The sequence below is a fragment of the Coenobita brevimanus genome, chromosome 54, assembly GCF_032717465.1.
Source record: "Coenobita brevimanus isolate Jiangsu-jjx chromosome 54, ASM3271746v2, whole genome shotgun sequence".
Taxonomy (NCBI): Eukaryota; Metazoa; Arthropoda; class Malacostraca; order Decapoda; family Coenobitidae; genus Coenobita; species Coenobita brevimanus.
Genome location: NC_137007.1, coordinates 20,922,691 through 20,927,869, shown reverse-complemented (window position 1 = coordinate 20,927,869; position 5,179 = coordinate 20,922,691).

The following is a 5,179-nucleotide window of genomic DNA, read 5'->3' as shown; positions in this document are numbered from 1 at the left end:
CGACTACCATGGCACTACAACCCAAGCCTGTGGAGTCAGCAGTCCTCACCTGCTGTTGTCTGCACAACCTTCTCCGGCTGAGGCGGCCAGCGATCTGCATGCAGGTTGCAGATGTCAAAGACCCGCACTCACATGAGGTAACTGAAGGGCAATGGAGAAGGAACGTGCTCTTGACACCCTTGGATCAGCAGCCAAGCAGCAGCGGTCCCAGCGCACCCAAGAGTGTACGTGCCTGCCTCATGGACTATTATAACTCGCCCATGGGGGCGGTCCCCTGGCGGGACAGGGCCATCAACAAATAGGTAAGCATCCTAACGTATGTATGTATGTATTTTCTTTTATTCCTTATACACACTGTACCCTTATCATGTAACCCCAAAGTTTTTTCCTTCACAGGGCCATAACCAGGACTTCACAACAGACGAGGCGAACACAGCCCTACTAGCGGGGTGCGGGGCATGTTTCCCCTTGAAAATATACTTTAGCCCTAGTACCGAATAATGCAAGTGCAGGTAAACTGGAACATATTTCATTTAAGTAACTAAGAAAGTTTCAAAAATGTTGCTACAGTTGTATGTTTCTATTAATGCCATCCTTTGGGGTTGGGTGCAGTGCAATCAGTTATGTAAATGTGTTCTACAATACGTCATTTTCATACCTGCTAGAACGGATTATTTGCAGCATGTTAAACAGTAATGAAGCAAGTGTTGGTTGCTGCACTGTTGTGACAACAGAAGCTCAAATGAAGTTTACACTGATGATACTGAAGAGTAGTTGGTGTGTTTCATTTCCCTTAATATAACTGAAATGTTCCTACAACAAACCTTTATGTAATTAGTGGTAATCATGAATACTACATACTTAAACCGATTGCAGGACTTGGTTCTGGAGTCCAAGAGACCACAAAGAACATAGGAAACCTTGTATTTAAGTACTCTGGGTATGTTCCTCATTAAAAATACAAATTATTCAATAAATATTTAAGCCAAAACAGCATGGTTATACTGTAAGAAATAAGCAAATAGAAGGGCTACCTGGATTTACTCAAAGAAGTGCAAGCAACAGGATTCTTAGGTGATCTTGGTTGTCTACCTTGCAACAGTCCCTTGACATGGCCAGGGAGTTGATAGTACATTCAGTACGTCCTGACAGACCAGCTCTGTTCATCTGCTGGGCCAGGGGCCCAGGGCAGCACAAATGGTTTTTATACACCTAGAGTGACTCGCATCAAGATAACTTTGGTGTGAATCATGGGTGAATGTGCTTTTGCAGGTGTGGAAAAATGGACTGCAGCAGAACTGAGACGTTTCCTCAGAGTAAAAAGAATACCAGCCTTTAAAATGTCGGGTCGCTGCTCTCGGTCCCGTGCGATTTTGGCCACAGAATCATGTCAGGATTTGCCAAATGAAAAATTGCGATCTTTGGAAACTGTATAATAAGTTTTTTTTTTTTTTTTCTTCAAAAACAGATTCATAACACTTGGTAGAAAGTGCTGAATGCAAACACACACCATAAGCTTTCATGGCTTTCAGTAAACTCCATAAAAAACTTTTCAGCTTACGTCTCATTTAGACCATCAATAAAATATCAAAGATGAATATAGACTGTTAAAGGAGGGGAGGGGGAGAGGAGATGCAAGACGAGGCTGCTACCTCGTCTGCCTCAAGGTGGTTACGGGCATGCTTTCTCAGGTAACTTGTGGTATGTCTGACCCCAATCGTTAGAACACCACCAGATATACTTACTTTATTGAAACAATCACTTGTACACAATTTCTGTAGCCCTTCCCCTTCAATGTGGTGCAAAATGTATGAAAATGTAAGTGATGAAATGTTGTAAGGGGGATTATAATGAAGAGCATTGACAATTTTTTTTCCAACTGCAATTAGTGGCTGCAGTACCAAAACTTAAATGTCCCACCAGTTTCCTATCAGTGCCTGCTGTAGACCAATGGCCAATTTACCTTTGAGAAGAAAAAGAAGCACATGTCATAATAAATAATTTTTGCTATTGAAGATATAGAAAGGGAAAGAAGAAACAGGTTTAGGCTACCTGGGGTCCAACGGACCCCAAAGGGTTTATTGGCAAAATAGAACGTACAATTCGTGGATGGTTGTCGGAGGTTCTGGGGAGGTGCATGAAGGGTATGAGTGAGGTGTTGCCTGAGTGGAGAAATCATGCGGCCCAAAAATGGTGGAGGAGAAAGAGAAGTCCGCCAGATTTGGAAAATGTGTAGGCGTGGACGATGCAGGCACAGGAGGGACTTGGGCCTGGAGAGCAGCCAGCTGATGCTGCAGTTGTTGAATCTGTTGCTGCTGCTGATGGGCCTGCTGTGTAGCTGGATGACAGAGGCTGGGCTGGTAATAATGCTGAGTAGCAGGCCTGTGTGTCGGTGTCTGTGGTAGTTGTTGTCCTTCTGGCATGTGAGCAGGTGTGTGTTCAATGGCCAGCTGGTGTGCTTTGACCATAAGTGACTTCCATGCTGCTGGCGTCATCGTCTCACACAGGGATCCCAGAAACGCCATGAAGTGTGTGACCTGCTTCACATGGGGCGACTGTAGATGTAAGGCAGACACCAACCTATATTGTAGGGCCAACGTCTGCTGGTACTGCTCAGAGAGCTGTAGGAGACAAAAGGAAATTATCAATATCATTTAATCTTCAATTGACGAAATATATTTAAACATTCAAACGGACAGACATTGGATTAAATTGTTGCTTTCGGCTATGGTACGCGGGTACATACTGTATTTTGGAGTAAAGAATACTATGTAGTACAGCAATATGCTGAAATATTATGTGCCTTCTTCCTACCTTCCCTAGGAGGGCTTCGAAGTCCTCTCCTGGAGATGCAGCCGATGATGTAGCCTTCCTTGATGACAAAGTCATCAACAAGGAGGATCTGGAGGTGGGTGGAGACGGGTCAAGAGGTAGTTGGAAGACGTCGAGTTCCTAACTCGCCTCGTCCTTGACCACATGGACATCCTGGCTTGAGGACGTCGATGGCCACGCTGCCTGCTTCTCCCTGACTACAGGAAATTTCTGGTTAAAGAACAAATGAATAAAAAATATATATGTAAAACTCCGTTCAGAAGTTCGTACTACACCCATTTTTTAAAGCGCTAGTCCCGGCCCCTCCTTCCCCGGCGACAGGTTACAGCTTCGAACCTCCCACGAGCATCCAGAATTTGGTTAGTATCGAAGCAGTGTCATTCGCTTACCAACTGTTAAATGAAATGAAAATGTTATTTTCATACTCGTAGATATCATTCGATCTTACTGCTGATTTAATTATGAAAGTATGTTTATATTCGCCTGCCTCAGAAAATATAATACAATAATAAATAGCAGAAAAAGCACGTAGCCTACCAGAATATGAGAAGGTCGGCTATGAAGCAATGTAATTATGCGTGCTAGTGAGTTATCATGTCTTACTCCCTAGACACGGGCAGTGTTTCAGCGAACCATCTTAGCTCAGTATCTATGAACAGTTCTACAGCTTCAAGGAAAATCCAAGCAGCCGAAAATAATTGTATGCAATCAAGATCTTCAAACATTTAAGAAATATCTGAAGAGCTAAAACTCATATTCATACTCAAAACTAGATGAAGACGATTGGTGGAGTCTAAAGAATAATGGAAATCACATGTTTTAAGATGAAGTAGCTTACATGATATTTCCCCTACATAACCGTCGGTTTCTCTCTCTCTCTCTCTCTCTCTCTCTCTCTCTGGGGTGTGGAAGGGGGGGGGGGTTCAGCCGAGGTATTTTGGCTATCCTCTGCTCATAGGCTTCACGTGCCCCAGTAAGTCGACATGAATCGGCGAGACGACAAATTCGTGCTTAGAGGTCAAATTATCGCTCTACATGATAATGGCTTTTCCATCAGGGCAATAGCGCATCAGCTTTGCCTCACTACAAAAACTGTAATGAAGTGGATAAAGAGATGGGAGGAGAGTGGCAACCTTCAGGACCAACGTCGGTCATAAGTCTTTTGTATTACAGTAGTGTTATACTAATAATGAATAATTGTGAACAATAGCTCCCCATTATATTCCAGTGCTAATAGAAACTAAAAGTAGTTTTCGGTCCCTATGGAAGATTTCAGTGAAAATAGCTACGGTATATACAGTAGCGTAGGAAGGGGGCAGAGGGTGGGAGTGGGTTTGCAACGTTCTCGAGTATGAGTTTTTGGGAGGGTGGCAAATTACATCCTGAGTATATAATAAACGTTCCCATTTTACTTTTTGACGTGGTGTGGGTGACTAATGGAAAGAATCTGCAACGGGTGTAAAAATAGTAAAAATTATTATGCATTATTTCCATGGCCAGGTATCCCCTACACTACGTCCACAATTACTAGTGGCTGCCAGAGCCAGTGGGCGGCGTCAAGCACGGTGGCCGATGTTCACTTCACTTCTTTTGTTGCTTTTTTCACGTCCACACACCTCACACCTGAATATTCATTATGCCTAGTAAATACATGACTTACATGCAATAAATAATGTTCCGTGATACTTTCCCAGCCAATGTTTGCTGGACTTTGTCTTGGTGTTTCACAAAATGTCAGATTTCGGTTCAGTGATGCATTGTCCACACTGGGTGTGGGGGTGGGGATATGGAGGTGTGGGTGTGGGTGTGTGGATGTGCGTGTGGGAGTATGGGAGTGGGTGTGGGGGTGTGGAGGTGGCTTTGTGGGTGTGGGGGTGTGGAGGTGGCTTTGTGGGTGTGGGGGTGTGGAGGTGGCTTTGTGTGGGTGTGGGTGTGGATGTGGGTGTGGGTGTGGGTGTGTAGATGTGCGTGTGGGAGTATGGGTGTGGGGGTGTGGAGGTGGCTTTGTGTGTGTGTGTGTGTGTGTGTGTGTGTGTGTGTGTGTGTGTGTGTGTGTGTGTGTGTGTGTGTGTGTGTGTGTGTGTGTAATCTCTTGAAACTCTTTGTATTGCATGAGGGCGAAAATTATAGATTAAGGGCATTGGAAACCTTCAGGGTATCAATATAAGGCCTAAATCTTTTATTTGGACAACAGCATATTCTAGCGGGCGATTAGCATTCGGCTCCCGAATGCTTTTCTTTCATTTTACATAACTGTTCCTCCATCGACGTGCTGATTATATTACTCACAGACGGTATATCACATATAGTAAACGGAAGAATTGTCATGCCTGAGACTATACTCTTT